This window comes from Erinaceus europaeus, chromosome 20, assembly GCF_950295315.1.
Source record: "Erinaceus europaeus chromosome 20, mEriEur2.1, whole genome shotgun sequence".
Taxonomy (NCBI): Eukaryota; Metazoa; Chordata; class Mammalia; order Eulipotyphla; family Erinaceidae; genus Erinaceus; species Erinaceus europaeus.
This window is the reverse complement of record NC_080181.1, coordinates 28252200-28269852: the sequence shown is the minus strand read 5'-3', so window position 1 is coordinate 28269852 and position 17653 is coordinate 28252200.

The following is a 17653-nucleotide window of genomic DNA, read 5'->3' as shown; positions in this document are numbered from 1 at the left end:
AGTTCCTTTGGCAAAGTATCCTTCAATGCTGGACACATATATGTTACAAATAATCCACCTAGTCTTCTGGGAAGTGAATAACCATCTACTAGAGTGAACAGGCAGTGGTGAAAGAGAAATATCAAGAACATTTGTGTGTTTGTAGATAATGGCTTTGGGCTGATTCTAAATGTGAGAGTTCTAAAATATCTCCAGAGTTTAATGATAAGAATAATAAACTGTATTCTCCCCACCTACCCACCCACCCCAGACTCTTTTACTTTGGTGTAATACTCCAATTCCATTTCAGGTTCGTCTTGTGTTTTCTTTTCTGATCTTGTTTTTCAACTTCAGCCTGGGAGTGAGATCATCCCGTATTCATCCTTCTGTTTCTGACTTATTTCACTCATCATGATTTTTTCAAGGTCCATCCAAGATCGGCTGAAAACGGTGAAGTCACCATTTTTAACAGCTGAGTAGTATTCCATTGTGTATAGGTGGGGAGAATACAGGTCCATGAAAAATGATGAATGAAATAGTGGGGGTTGTATTGTTAAATGGGAATCTGGGGAATGTTATGCATGTAAAAAAAAAAAGAAGTAGAAACGCAAAGCAGAAATTGACTTAGTTTGGAGTATGGCACCAAAGTAAGAAAGCAGAAGTACACTAGAGTTTGCAGTGAGTACCCTCCCTAACACTTCCTCTCCACTATTCCAAGCTTTGGGTCCATGATTGCTCAATAATTTGTTTGGCTTTGTATGTTAACTCTCTTTTCAGTCATCAGGTTCCAGATGCCACCAGGATGCCGGCCAGGCTTCCCTGGACTGAAGACCCCACCAATGTGTCCTGGAGCTCAGCTTCCCCAGAGCCCCACCCTACTAGGGAAAGAGAGAGGCAGACTGGGAGTATGGACCGACCAGTCAACGCCCATGTTCAGCGGGGAAGCAATTACAGAAGCCAGACCTTCTACCTTCTGCAACCCTCAACGACCCTGCTCCCAGAGGGATAGAGAATGGGAAAGCTACTGGGGAGGGGGTGGGATATGGAGATTGGGCGGTGGGAATTGTGTGGAGTTGTACCCCTCCTACCCTATGGTTTTGTTAATTAATCCTTTCTTAAATAAAAAAAGAAAAAAAAAGAAAAAAAATGAAGTAGTCATACATACCACAACAGAGACGACGCATAATGCAAACATTATGAAAAGTAAAAGAAAACAATAAAAAAAGAATAATAAACTTATGAAAGTTGGGTGGCAGGTGGAGTTCTGACTTAAGACCTTCTGATGTCTCCAGTGGATGTGTCCAACATACAGTTATTTCCCTAGTTACTAAATGTATAGTGGAAGTTAGATATGCTTATTAACTCACAGACTTTCCACATTAGTTCTTTGACCTATAGAATGAGAATTAATAATGTCTCCTAAATAAGTCCATAAAACAGCTCTCTCACTAGGGAATTTCTGATATACTTCTCCCAATAAGAACCTACTGATTCCTTAGTATTCACCTTTAATGCACATTTTGGCTGGTGAAAAGAAGCATGAGGGTGTCTGAGATAAAAACTGTTAAATGTAACTCTAATCTAAGCAGTTTTCTTGGTGTGGCAGTGTTACCAGAGAAAATCAACAGATCTCCTAGAATCTAGTATACATCTATGGACCTAGTAGATGCTTTCTAATCTAGTCCCATTGATAAAAAAAAAAAAAAGATCAGAAACAATCTGTTTCCACATGTCAGTCAACAGTATTCTTTTGCTATCTTCTCAGAATCATTTCAACTCCTGTGTTCTCAGTCATAATACTGCATTGAGAGACTATCTAGGTCATGACGATATTATGCTAACTACATCCGGGGGGGGGCAGGAGGCACCTTAAATGTCTTAACAAAACAAAGGCATGCCAGAAGATGGGAGATAAACTTCATGAAGTATCAGAGGACAGCAAGCCAGTAAAAATTACCAATGGCCTTGATTATGTCAAGACAATTTCGTGAAAAGAAGAGAAGAGGGGTGGCGGGTAGAAGGTGGTTCAGTGGTAGAGAGAGAGTAGATGTTACCATGGGCAAGGACATGGGTTTGAGTTCTAGAAACCACATGGGAGTGACTGCAGGAGGGAAGCTTTGTGAGTGTGGAGCAGTGCTGTGATGTCTTTCCTGCTCTCTCATCCTCTGTTTAGAGGAAAGAAAAAAAAAAAGGTCACTGGGAGTCACGAAGGCGTTAATTCTCAGCAATAACTCTGGTGGCAACAACAACAATAAAAAAGTAAGGGACACATTGCTGTGTGTAAGAGGTCTAGTCTTTGATGTCATCTCAAAGTTTGGGAGCAAATATACTTCATTGAAGTGTACCACTCCGAACTACTTACCAGGTAATTTACAGAACTGTTTTGAAAGAGTCCTGAAACAAGAAACTCTAAAACAGCTATCAACAACAATGTAAGCTTCCCTGACACTTGGACTTTATGATCTATCCAGTTCAATAGTGATTAAGAAAGGTAATTAAAGTACTTTTGGTAGATAGGAAGGTTGTGGAACTTGTAGTGAGATCCAGTGAAAGAATCACAGCATAGACTCCCAAGGCTTTGGAGTAAGATACTCCTATGCTAACATCTACAAAACCCAGTTCTTGGTTTACTAGTATACTCTGGGAGAACCTGAGTGCCTGATTAAGACACGAAGTAACTACATGATCTGAAACGCCCATCATAATCTGGGTATTCATTGATCCACAGAAATCATAAATTGGCCACTTGCGTTACATGAAATTGAAGCAGCTGGTCCAGCATGCATGAATAAATTACATGAGTATGTGGCTTAGTATCTTATGATCCCTGCTTCCTACTCTTTTGCCTGACATCCTCAACTTAAAGCTATGACCTGATGGAGCTCATTGTATCACCAATTGTCAGAGGAGGAGGTCGCGCAGAAGCAATTTAAAAATAGATCTGTGTACAGCACTGGCACTAACTAGACATGGAAGGCTTCTGCAGGGCAGTGCAATCACCTGAGAATGCCCTGAAACACTGTGGAAGGGAGATCCCCTTGGAGGGCAGGGCAACTGGAAATATATCTTGTTGCTCTCTGCATGATGGAAAAGACAGTTTAAAGTATAAATTGAGACTGATTTATGGGCAATTACTAACAAGTTGGTCTGGGGTAAGGTTAACAACAAAGAAATTTGGGAGATAAGTTCTTTGGTTTCTAAAAGAAGTTATAGCTACTTAAAGAAATGCATGATTCCAGATCTGGAACAAGAAAGCATAAGGTAAACTTGGCAGGTTTATTGTGAATTGAGCAGGAAAATACTCAAGGGTTAGAAGAACATGGGAGTTGATAAGAAGTCTAGGTAGAGAGGACCAGGCAATGGCACACCCAGCTGAGAATACTGTTACCATGTGCAAAGACCCAAGTTCAAGCCCTCAGACCCCTCCCCCCCAAAGGGTGTAGCTTCATAAGCAGTGTTGCAGGTGTCTTTCTATCTCCCCTTTCAATTTTTCTCTGTCCTATCAGGTAAAAAGAAAGGATAAAATGGTTGCCAGGAGTGGTGTAACTAGTCTGAGCCCCAATGATGACCTTTGTGGCAAAAAATTTAAATAAATAAAAATAAGACCCGGGTAACCAAAATTGGGATAAGTTCAACATCATAGATATGGAAATGGTTTATAACAAATGAAACAAAATAGTTTACAAAGTAATAGTCATCTTTTTTAAAGGGAGACAGATAAATGCAGAAAAGGGAAATACTGCCTGGTAAATGCCGGAAGAATGACGTTTAACACTTAGCAAAATATAGGACTTCCTCAATCTGATACAGGTTGGTACAAAAAACAAAAACAGTGGTCCAGGAGGTGGTACAGAGGCTAAGGCAGTAGGCTCTCAATCATGAGGTCCTGAGTTCAATCCCCAGCAGCACATGTACCAGAGTGATGTCTGGTTCTTTCTCTCCTCCTGACTTCCTCATTAATAAATAAATAAAATCTTTAAAAAAAAAACAGCTAACACTATACTTAGACTTAACATTAACATTATACTAAATTGCCACTAAGCATGGGAAAGACAGAGATCTGACTTTAATTACTTCTATTCAATCTTGCATGGAAATCTACACTACAATGGCAATAAAAATAAATGAGAGGTCTTCTGTACCCCATAATGATCCTGGGTCCATGTTCCCAGAAGGATAAAGAACAGGAAAGCTTTCAAGGGAGGGGATGGGATACACAGTTCTGGTGGTGGGAACTGTGTGGAATTGCACCCCTCTTATCCTATGGTCTTGTCAATATTTTCTTTTCATAAATAAATTAATTAATTTAAAAAATAAATGAGAGGATCAAGATGAGAAAAGAAAAAAGTAACACTCTCCCTACTTGCATATAACAATTGTTTACAAAGAAACTTCAATGCTATTCACAAGACAATTCCCAGAGATACTAAGTGAATTTAGCAGGTTATAAGGTAAATATGCAAACATCAGTTGTATTTTTCTATACCAGTCACAAACAAATGGGAAATGAACAAGTTAAATGGTTTAATTTACAATAGCACCAAAAGAACCACAAAGATTTAGGAACAAAAATAGTAAAAGCTGAACAAAAATATCCAGACCACTAATTAAATGGGAGACCATGCTTAGGTACCGGAAGGCTGGAGATTTCAAATCTCACCACGTAAATCTAGAGTCAGTACAACCCAAGTTAAAATTCCAGAAGTTTTATGTAAAAATTGATAAACTGGGATGCGTACAGTAGCATACCAGGTACAGCACACGTTACCACGCACAGGGTCCAGGTTCAAGCTCTTTGCCCTCATCTAGAGTGGGGAAGCCTCGCAAGCAGTAGTGCCATATTACAGGTTCTCTCCTTTCTCTCTCTCTCTTCTTAGTTGCTCTCTCTCTTTCCCTCTCTTGTCTCTCACCTCTATCCAAAAAAAAAAAAGGAAAGAAAGAAGACAAGAATGCTGGGTACAGTGGTGTCATGTAGGCACTAAGCCTCAGCAATAATCCTAGTAGCAAAAACTAAATAAATAATTGAAAGACTGGTCCTAATATATATAACAATACAAAGTATCTAGGATAACTGAAGCAATGTTTAAAAAGAGTTATATATGTAGAAAGAATAATAGCAAAGACTTAAACTCTCTTATTTCAAGACTTATTATAAGCCTTCAATAAGTAATGTTTGGTATTGCAAAATGGTTAGCATAGAGACCACTAGGAATGAAAGTGTTCATCTAAAAAAACCACAAAACTGTAACCAGTCAGGCAAAATAGGACACTTTGATAGTACAACTGCCTTGCTAGACACAGGAACCAAATTCAAGTCTGGTATCCACTGCATTGAAGGAAGCTTCACTGCTCTGGTGGCTAATGATCAAACCAAAGATAATAAAACCATTACTCATTAGGAAATACACATTAAATTCCCATTAGATAATATTCCTGTTCACTCATTGGAGTGGTGAGGAAATGAAACTCCCCATGCAAAATATTGGCATGACCGTCCATGTTAAGTAGAGAAGCAATTGCAGAAGACAGAACTCCCACCTTCTGAACTTTGGTCCATACTCCCAGAAGGGTGAAACAGAGGAAGACAACAAAGTGTTCTGAATCTCAATTCCACCAGCGCTTGAAGTGTTTGTCACCAGTAGTCTTGTTTCTGTACCATCACAGAAACAGAAGTGAATCTGGAAAACACCAGAGGAAGCCTGGCACTCTTGCCCTTATCAGAGAGAAGAGGGGAAAAGGAAGGACACTCAGAAGTAGCAACAGGTATAGGGGTGACATAGCAAGGAAGTGAAAGCAGGAATGTAGAAAAAATGACCAAGAAATAGATATAGTCATAGAAATAAATTCAACCCATATCTGCGACCATGGGAGAACTACTGTGGTTTCCAACGGAGGTGATAGGGACACAGAACTCTAGTGGTTACACCCGCTATCTTATAATTTCATAGACCAATATTAAATGACTAATAAAAACCAAGTAAACAAAGTACTGGCATGGATGTGGAGCAGCTGGAACCTCCACAGACTGCTGCACAGACCATAGATAAAATGGCCCCTTCAAACCGGAGGTGATCATGTGTAGCAAAACAAGTAAAGAGATGAGACAACTATCAGATGGTTTCAGTCATATGTGGATCTAGAGAACTGATAATATGAACTTGCAAACAAAACAAAACAAACAAACAAAAAACAGAAGCAAACCATTTCTAAGACTTCATAAGAACTATGTGGCTATATATCTTTGGGGGGTTGTATAAAAGTAGCAGATTTCTTAGGCACTTAAAAACCACAGTGGGAAAAAAGGCAAGAGAGGAGGAACAAAGTAGCCAACCATGTGGCTTGGGCCACCAGTCCTTAAGGTTTACCAGTGTCCAGCTCCCTTATGTGTTAGTTCTGGGCCGAACTGCAGCAACCAGAACAGAAGGTGAAAAGGAAAAAAAAAAAAAAAAAAAAAGCTCTGGTGTCTATCTTTGAGAGGGTGAGGACACAGGACTTTGCTGGTGGGTATGGTGTGGAATTACACCCTGTAATCTTATCATCTTGCAATCCACTATTAATCACAAACAAAAAACTGTGGATAAAATAAAATAAAATGGTCCATCCATACTGAAAAAGTTTGCAGATTCTTAAAAATTTGAACATATCCTATTTAGTGTTAGTCCTGTGCAAGGACCCGGCTTTGAGCCTCTGGTCCCCACCTGCAGGGGGAAAGCTTTTAAAAACTGCTAAAGCAGGGCTGCAGGTGTCTCTCTGTCTCTCTCCCTCTCTATCATTCTCTCCCCTCTCAATTTCTGGCTCTCTATCCAATAAATAGATCATTTAAAAATTTAAAAAAAAAATCCTACCATATATCACCCAGTTACTCCATCCAAAAGCGTTTTCCTAAGAAAAAGTAAACCTTATGCAAAGCCAAAGACTTTAGAATATTTACAGCAGCTTTTACGTAACTAACCCAGACTAAAATCGAACCAAATGGTCATTTGCAGGTGGGTGGTTAAACAGATAGCAGTATATTCATACAACAGAATACTACTTAGTATCCAAAGGAAAATACATGGAAGAAGACAGACAAAAAAGGGTATCTAGTGAGTGAATCCATTTATGTACAATTTTGGCAAATGGAAACAAATCTACAATGTTGAACAGTAGACTAGTGGTTGCCTGAGTTTGGGAAATGAGGGTATTTTCGGGGGTAATAGAAATGCACATATTTTTATTGTGGTGATTTTTTTCAACTATTGGAGGGGTCGGGCAGTGGCACACCAGATTAAGTGTACATGATAACAAATGTCCTCAAAGTATACACTTTAGGGCTGGTAAAATAGCTCACTTGGTAGCACATTGCTTTGACATGTGTGTGGTGACCCAGGTTCGAGCCTGGCCCCTACCACATTGAGGGAAGTTTAGTGCTGTAGTCTCTTTGACTCTCTTTCTCTCTGCCTCCTCTAAGTCTATCTTTAAAAAAAGTATACACTTCAAATATGTGCAATTAGTGGTGTGGAAATGTATACCTTAATAAAGTAAGAGAGAAAAAGGGGAACAGGAATGAGGAGAAGAGAGGTTTCTTCTACATGGAAGAATGTTAGCTGAAAAATACAAAAGTGATAAAATCCCAAAGTCATTATTCTGTAACTCTTCTGTATAACGATCTGTGCAGTCAAGGATCATCAATGAATGCTCAAACAATTGTGTGCAAGATACAGTTACTTGGTCTCAAGTGATCATTCCACGACTACTTTTCTAGTTAGAAAAGGGAACTCGAGGAGGGGGGGTCGGGCTGTAGAGCAGTGGGTTAAATGCAAATGGCGTGAAACTCAAGGACCACCGTTAGGATCCTGGTTTGAGCCCCCAGCTCCCCATCTGCAGGGGGGTCGCTTCACAAATGGTGAAGCAGGTCTGCAGATCTTTCTCTCTCCATCTCTCTGTCTTCCCCTCCTCTCTCCATTTCTCTCTGTCCTATCCAACAACAATGACAGCAATAGTAATAACCACAACAATGATAAAACCAAGGGCAACAAAAAGTAAATAAATAAATAAATAAATAAATAAATAAAATATTTAAAAAAAAGAAACTCGAGCCTTTTAATAGAGAGATATGACAGTTACTTACTTAACCAAGGAGTCCAAGTGGCATCACCTACTATGGGGACATGTATCATTTCCTCCCTGAATGCTGAAGATGAACAAAAATAGTGGGGAAATATAGACACATCTAGAATTCAGAACTTACCACAGGAGAGCAGATGCGGACTCTGCAAAGGATTCAACATAATGAAAAACTGAAAGAAATGGGAGGGATTGTATAGACTGAAGAAAATTACCCATAGTGGAGAGATGCAATACATGAATATTGAATTCCTTCAGGAAGAGAACCAACAACTTCCCTGAAGCCTGCTCCACGCTTCTCTCTCTGCTGCCTGACTCAGAGTCCTTCAAAGGAACTTGTCTCCCTGTTCCCCAGGGAATGAAGCTTAGCTCAGCTCAGTTCAGCTCAGCTCAGTCCAGTCCCATTCTTCTCTGTCTGGAAAGCAAGTTGCTTTCAAGGAGTACAAGTACCAGTTTTCCTCAGGAATAATAGTACGTTAGTCTAGACAACTTGCAGGGATACTTGTCAATTGAGAGGTTCATACATAAGCTCCTAGCAATGTCTTCCAACTTTTGACCTCTATCAACAACAGAGGGGATACTATGACAGGCATCTTTACCTTTTTTTATTTTCTCAATATCTTCAGACTGAGGCTGGGGAAGGAGGGTATTATTTACTGGGGGTCTTTTTATGTATCCCAATTAGTATGTTATTCCATAGACAAAAGGCTATTCCACAGCCTTAAGTATACACACAAAGAATACAGTGCACAAGACAAGGAGGAAATGTTGAGAAATATGCAAGTATGTTGTAAAGTTTAGAGCACCAGTAATGACCCTGATCTCCATGTAAGACTATAAAGGCTGGGTTTCCACAATAAGATAACATACTTTCTCTCCAGCACTCTGGAATACTTACAAGATTTTATTAGGGGCTGCAGAGACAACATAATGGTTATGCAAACAGACTTTCATGCCTGAAGCACCAAGGTTCCCAGGTTCCATCCCCAGCACCACCATAAAGCTGAGGTGAGCAGTGAGTGCTCCGGTGGAAAAAAAAATGAAAAGGAAAAAAAAAATTATTAGGTACTAAACTACAAAGCACTCTTAACAAATACCAAAATAACTCTAAAACCTACTTATATAATTAAATCAGATTCTCCAGGCACTTATGAAATTAATAATAACTAGTAATGGTTCCATCCTGTAATGGTTACCACTCTAGGCTTGGAATAACTAAAAAAGAAAAACAGACAAATCTCATACTTCTTTACATTTGGACAATTTAAGCACCCTGCTAGCTAGTTCAAACAAGAAATCATAAGAGATATTAGAGAGTATTTGGAATAACAAATATGCAAATAATAGCCACCAAACCTGTAAGACATTACAAAGGCAATAGCTAAGGGAATGTTTGGCAAGAAGGTAGGTTGGGGCCCTCTGGGTAGAGCACACCAAGTAGAGCACACACTTTTTCATGTGTAAGAATCTGAGTTCGAGCTCCCAGAACCAACTACATAGCACCAGAGGCAAACTTCATGAACAGTGGAGCAGTACTATGGTGTCTCTTCTCTCTTTCTCTTGCCTTTCCCTCCATCTGTGTTTCTGTCTAAAATTAAATGGGGGGAAAAATCTGCTGGGGGTAGAGTCACAGAGGTGCAAAGCTCCGACTCCCAAAGAGAAGAAAGGTTGACAAAAATCAGCTATGGGGGGGGGGGCAGGCGGTGGTGCACCGGGTTGAAGTATGAAGGGCACATAGTATGAAGGGCACATAGTATGAAGGGCAAGGATCCTCGTTTGAGCCCCCTACTCCTCACCTGAAGGGGAGTCACCCCACAAGTAGTGAAGCAGGTCTGCAGGTGTCCATCTTTCTCTCTCCTCTCTATCTCCCCCTTCTCTCTCAATTTCTGTCTGTCCTACCCAATGAAAAAATAATAATAAAGGAAAAAATGGCCGCTAGGAGCAGTAGATTTGTAGTACAGGCACAGAGCTCCAGTGATAATGCTGGAGGCAAAAACCCAAACAAACAAACAAACAAAAAAAGAATAAACTATTTGGATCCAAGAAGACAGAAAAGTAAACTAGAAGCCCTCTCCCAGAAATGCAGAAAATTTGATGGAATTTCTAAGGCAATCCTATTTATATGTGATCTCACTTACGGCAATTTTAAAGAGCAAGACAGGCAGAATAACTCTACCTAACAGGAAGGTTAGTTTTAGAGCTACATCTAATTAAAGTACTGTGGCAGTGGTGCATGGCTAAGTCGACTTAGAGTCGCCCAGCAGTGGCCAAGTGCCAAACCCAACCCATTGACTGAGTTGGAGCACCACCAGATGCACTGGGTGCTTTTGCACTATGAAAGCAGAATTGAGTAATTGTTACAAACTCCATGGCCCACACACCATAAAATACTTACTCTCTGGGCTTTCACAGAGAGATGCTGTCAACTCTTAAAACAGATCAATGGAGTGAAATGGCAAATGGCATTTTAAATTAACTGAAAAAGAATGGAATATTTAATTAGTGGGTTTAGGCCAACTGACTATAATTGGACGGAGAAAATAAAATAGGTTCTTTCTCTACACCTTTCCAAATAAATTCTAGAAGGACTAGAGACTTAACTAAATAATAAAAGTCTCAAAGCTTTTGATAAAATTATATGCAGTATCTTATGAACTTGGGGTGGGGAAAAATAAGTAGCACATAAACGCTTAAGCTAGAAATGATGCTGATGAATTTGATTATATCAAAATATGAACCTTCTTTATACCAGAAGATGCCACAGACTGAGCTTAAATAAAGCACAGTCACACACAGGAGGAATAAGAGCTTTGTGTTTGTTTTGTTGAGTTAGGTGGGATTCCTGTAGACAACATATGGTTGGGTTGTGTATTCTGATCCATCTTCCTACTCTGTGCCTTTTAATAGGTGAATTCAGGCCACTGACATTTATTGATATTATAGAATGAAGATATTTTAATGCCATTATTCTAAACTTTTAGTGTGTTCTGATATATGGCATGTTTATGATAATGTGATTATTTATAAAAGACCTTTTACAACTTCTTGCAGGGCAGGTATGGTGATAGTTGATTCCTTCAACTGTTGCTTGTTTGAGAAAGTTTTTATGCCTCCATATGCCTAACTCAACAAAACAAACATAGACTCAAAGTGAAAGGATGGAAAACTACCATACAAGCCAACAGACCACAAAAAAGGGGCAGGAACAGCTATTCTCAATCTGACACAATAGACCTTAAAATAAATAAAATTTTAAAAGATAGGGATAGACATCACTTAGGATCAGTCAATCCAGTAAATCAAGAAGTCTTAATGATTATTAACATCTATATACCCAATGAGAAGCCATCTAAATACATCAAACATCTACTGAAAGGGCTACAGCAATATATTAACAGCAACACAGTAATAGTAGGGAATTTCAACACCCCTTGGATGTTAGACCAGAACTACTGAATACTTAGAGAAAAATATTGGCAGAACTCTTTTCCATCTAAATTTTAAAGGCATCTTCAATAAAATGAATCCAATTACAAAAAAAAAGTTGAACAAAAAACACAAAGCAGAACTTGAACTGGGTCTGGTGTATTGCACCACTGTAAAGTACTCTGGAGTAAGGAGAGAGGATTCAGGTTGTGGAACATGATGGCAGAAGAGGACCTGGGGGGGGGTTTGAATTTGTTATGTGGAAAACTGAGAAATGTCAACAGGGGTACATGGCATAATGGTTATGCAAATAAGAGCCTCTTATTCCTGAGGCTCCAAAGTCTCAGGTTCATGGTGAATTCACCCTTCTTTACCCCCTCTTGGATGGAACTCAAAGATATCATGTTAACTGAGACAAGTCAGAAACAACAGGATGAATATGGGATGATCTCACTCATAGACAGAAGTTGAAAAAACAAAATCAGAAGGGAAAAACCCTAAGCAGAATTTGAACTGGAGTTGGTGTATTGCACTAAAGTAAAAGAATCTGGGGTGGATGTGGAGGGTTCAGGTCCTGAAACATGATGGCAGAGGAGGACCTAGTGGGTTGTATTGTTATGTGAAAATGTTATGCATGTATAAATTATTGTATTTTATTGTTGACTGTAAACCATTAATCCCCCAATAAAGAAATTAAAAAAAAAAAAGCTCTGCAGTGCATACAGCAGAAAATAGGCTGACATTTAGACTACATACAAATTACAAATCAGTAAGTAAAAGAGACAGTGGGTATTTCTGAACAGGCAATCCACAGAATAGGAAACTAAAAGGGTTAGAGAAAGGGTTTTTTACTTCATTGATAATTATGAAAATTAAAATACCAATGAGATATTATCAGACAGCCATTAGTTTAAAAAATCATTATGTGTTGTCAAGAAATCAGGCAATTCAGAAGGTTTTACTCATTGCTGGTGATGGTGTACAATAACTCTGGAGAATTTGGCAATACTTGGTGAAGGTGAAGATATACAAACCCTGTGACCCGTAACTCCCCTTCCAGGAATCTTCTTGAGAGCAGCTTGCAAAAGCACCCCAGAGTCATGTCCAAGCATGTGCAAGGTGGTTTTGTTAGGAACAGCACAAGGATAGAAATGTCTAACATGAAGAGAACTGTCCACAATTTGACCCAGGGTGAGGCCTGGAGGTTGAGGAGAACCAGAACTGAAAGGGTGTGGTGCGTGGGCAGAAGTCCCTGTGGCACTACGGAGGGAGAGCAAGTTTTCCTGTGGGGAGCTGGGCTACTTCATTAGAAGAGACTGATATGGGGCATTTGAGAGTATGACTAAATGTTTAAAAGGCAGAAAAAGTGTCTGAGAAAAGTTACTCAGCTGGCAGAGTGCAGGCCTTGCATACAGAGGCCTCCAGTTTGATTCCCAGCACCACATATACTGGAGTGTTGCTCTGGCTTCTCTCTCTCTCTCTCCCTCCTCTGTGTGTCATATGAAATATGAAAAAAAACATTTTTTAAGCAATGAGATTAAAAGCAGAAAAAGGGACAAGGCAAGAAAGAAAAGGTCAGACCAGGTAGACCTCAATGTTAAGAGCTAGAGAGTAAGAACATCCTTAGAAGAAAGTATCCAATAAAAGCTTCATGGTGAGAGTAGCTGCAGCTGCATTTCTCTCCTCTCCTTTTCCCAGTCAACTAGTAATATCAAAAGAGAGAACCTGGGACTACAACAAGACAGGACTAGAACTACTCAGGAAACCCACCAAATCACCAGTAAGTGCAAACATGTGTGGCTCATAGACAACGTGGTGCCTAAGCAGAGACTCCTGGAGCTAAAGCCAGTATCTACTCCCAAGCTGCTGTTAACAGTCTGGCAGTTTGTTGGTTGAGGCACCACCTCCAGTCTGTTTTTATCAACAAAAATACTGCTGAGGGGAGGAGAGGACTCGCCTAAGGCTCACCAAATGTAAGTGTAAATCTCCATTGTTACTGCCCCTCTGAGGCTGGAGCAGCAGCTGGGAGGCCCTGTGCTGACACTGGGGGACAGAGAACTGGCAGGAAAATTCAGGAGGTCTACACCCTGGTGGGCTAGAGATGGGGCTGTATAGCGGGAGCTTTACCACATTGTTCTCCTGATGAATTGGGGAGACACGGTGAATAACTGCCACAGAACCCACAGAGTATAAACGGGAATTGTTTGGAAACTCACAGGGCCAAGTAGTACTTCCAGCTTGGCTTTGGCTGCTGGAAGAGCAGCTGAATCAAGGCCGGGGCTTTGGATCCTTAGGGCATAGGAGTCTCTGCATAACCACAGTGCTATCTCTTCCCTCACCCTGCTATATCTATTGGTCAAGAGTGTGTGATTAAGCTAAAATGCCTATATATAGTTAAAAGGCCCTAAGGCTATCATAGCCTACAGGGAAGAAAAAGAACAAAAGAGGGTTTAATAGCCGCTATACTTCAACTCAGGGTTGCAGATAACATTGACACAACTGTTAAATTCCACAACTGTGAACTCTTTAAGTACCTTATCAGACACAAGTCAATCCAGGCAAAAGTGATCAGTGGACTGTAAAAAAAAGTAGACTGAGAGAGGTATCTCATAACACACCATATATAATGGTTAAACCAAGAAGAAACATTGGAGAAATGAACCAGGACAAAAGTCCAGATAAAAGCCCCCAAAGGTAGAAGCACAGAAGAATGAGAGCACCATCCAAACACTAAGTAAGATATTAGTCACAGGAGTGAGGAAATCTTTTGAAAGTAGTAGCATCAGAAATGGGGAAACAACAAATGAGACTCTGGAAGAAAACACCAACTATCCCCAGGTAATTAGAGAGCTGAAAACTGAAATAGCCGAGCTATTTCAGAACACAAATACCTGAACAAGCTAATACAGTATCAGGACAGGGTAACAAAATAGCTTAACTACAGAAAACAGGAGAGGGTAAGATAACAGAGTAAATAAGGCAGAAAACAGAATTAGCAAGATTGAGGATGAATTAGAGAAAACTAAGAAATAAGTAAAAGATCTCAAAAAGAGATTAAGAGATACTGAAAACAACAACAGAGACATGTGGGATGACTTCAAAAGAAGTAATATACACATTATTGGCTTGCCAGAGGAAGAAAGAGAGGGAGGGGAAGAAAGCATTCTTCAGGACATAATAGCTGAGAACTTCCCTACTCTAGACAACATAAAAGACGTAAAGGTTCAAGAAGCCCAGAGGGACCCAAATAGAAATAACCCAGACTTAAAAACACCAAGACACATCATATTTAGAATGAAAAAGAGTAAGGATAAAGAAAGGATCCTGAAGGCTGCAGGAGAAAAACAGTCACCTACAGAGGAAAACCCTTGAGATTAGCAGCAGATTTCTCCAAACAAACACTAAAGGCCAAACACTAAAGGGAATAACAAGATATCCATTGAGTGCACAGTGAGAAAGGCTTTCAACCAAGACTACTATATCCTGCTAGACTATCACTAAGACTAGATGGAGGTATAAAAGCCTTCTCAGAGAAGCAACAGTTGAAAGAATCAATTATCACCATGCCTGTCCTGAAAGAAGTTCTGAAGGGTCTCATATAAACAGTCAGATCACCATAAATATGCCATCTATCAGACACTCTAAAAACAACAATAATGGCATTAAAATATCTTCAGTCTATGATATCAATAAATGTCAATGGCCTGAATTCACCTATTAAAAGGCAAAGAGTAGGTAGATGGATCAGAAAACACAACCCAATCATATGCTGTCTACAGAAAACCCACCTAATTCAACAAGAGAAACAAAGACTCAAAGTGAAAGGATGGAAAACTATCATACAGCCAATGGACCACAAAAGAGGGCAGGAACAGCTATTCTCATATCTGACATGATAGACTCTCATATCTGACATGATAGTCCACAAGGGTCATTCTCAAGGATAGACCATATGTTAGGCCACAAAGACAGCATCAGCAAATTCAAGAACATTGAAATCATCCCAAGCAACTTCTCAGGCCACAGTGGAATTAAAGTAACACTTAACAATAAACAAAGATTAGTAATAGTCCCAAAATGTGGAAACTTAACAGTATACTACTTAACAACTACTGGGTCAAAAAAGAAATTAAGGAAGAAATCAAAATGTTACGAGAGTTCAATGAAAATGAAGACATGACCTATCAAAATATTTGGGACACAGCTAAGGTAGTACTAAGAGGAAAGTTCATAACCATACAAGCACACATTAGGAAACAAGAAAAAGCACAAATAAACAACCTGATTGCACATATTAAAGAGCTAGAAGAAGAAGAACAAAGGAACCCCAAAGCAACCAGAAGAACTGAAATAACTAAAGTTAGGGCAGAAATAAATAGCATCATAAGAGAACCATACACAAAATCAATGAAGCTAAATGTTAGTTCTCTGAAAGTGTAAACAAAATTAACAAACCTTTAGCCAGATTCACAAAACAAAAAAGGGAGAAGACCCAAATAAATCGGATACTAAATTAAAGAGGAGATATCACAACAGACACCACAAAAATTCAATGTATCATAAGAGGCTTCTATGAACAAATATATGCCACCAAGCTAGAGAACCTAGAAGAACTGGATGATTTCCTAGATACCAACAAACTTCCAAAATTATACAAAGAGGAACGAACTAGAAAATATGAACAGGCCAATCACTGTCAAAGAAATTGAAACAATTATCAAAAACCTTCCCAAAAATAAAAGTCCTGGACCAGATGGTTTTACAAATGAATTCTACAAAACCTTCGAGGAAGAGTTAATACCTATACTTTTAAAAGTCTTCCAAAAGATTGAAAACACAGGAATATTCCCTTCCAGCTTCTATGAAGCCAGCATCACTCTGCTACTAAAATCAGACAGGGATACAACAAAAAAAGCAAACTACAGACCAATATATCTGATGAACATAGATGCTAAAATATTGAACAAAATTCTAGCCAACTGGATACAGTAGTATATTAAAAAGATCATTCATCATGACCAAGTTGGGTTTATCACAGAGATGCAAGGTTGGTTTAGTATGTGTAAATCAATCAACATGATCCACCACATCAATAAATGCAAGACCAAAAATCACACGGTCATATCAATAGATGTAGAGAAATCCTTTGACAAAATCCAACATCCCTTTATGATCAAAACGCTACAAAAAGAATGGGAATAGATGGAAAATTTCTCAAGATAGTGAAGTCCATATATAACAAATCTACAGCCAACATCATACTCAATGGTGAAAAACTGGAAGCATTTCCCCTCAGATCAGGTACTAAACAGGGCTTCCCACTATCACCAGTACTATTCAACACAGTGTTGGAAGTTCTGCCATAGCAATCAGGTAGGAGCAAGGAATTAAAGGGATAACAGATTAGAAGAGAAGAAGTCAAACTCTCCCTATTTGCAGATGACATGGTAGCATACATAGAAAAACCTGAAGAATACAGCAAGAAGCTTTTGGAAATCATCAGGCAACACAGTAAGCTGTCAGACTACAAAATTAACATACAAAACTCAGTGGCATTCCTTTATGCAAAAACTAAGTTATAAGAAGGAGAAGTCAATTCCTTTTACTATAGCAACAAAAATAATAGAATAACTAGGAATAAATCTCACCAAAGAAGTGAAAGACTTGTATACTGAAAATTATGAGCCACTATTCAAGGAAATAGAAAAAGACACAAAGAAGTGGAAAGATATTCAATGTGCATGGGTTGAAAGAATTACCATCATTAAAATGAATATACTACCCAGAGCCATATACAAATTTAATGCAATCCCCATCAAGGTCCCAACCACATTTTTTAGGAGAACAGAACAAAAGTTACATATGTTTATCTGGAACCAGAAAAGACCTAGAATTGCCAAAAAAAAATCTTGAAAAGAAAGAATAGAACTGGAGGCATTTCACTTTCAGATCTCAAATTGTATTACAGGGCTATTGTCATCAAAACCGCTTTGTACTGGAACATGTATAGACATCTTGACCAGTGGAATAGAATTAAGAGCCCAGAAGTAAGCTCCCACACCTATGGACATCTAATCTTTGACAAAGATGCTCAGACTATTAAATAGGGGAAGGGGAGTCTCTTCAACAAATGGGTGTTGGA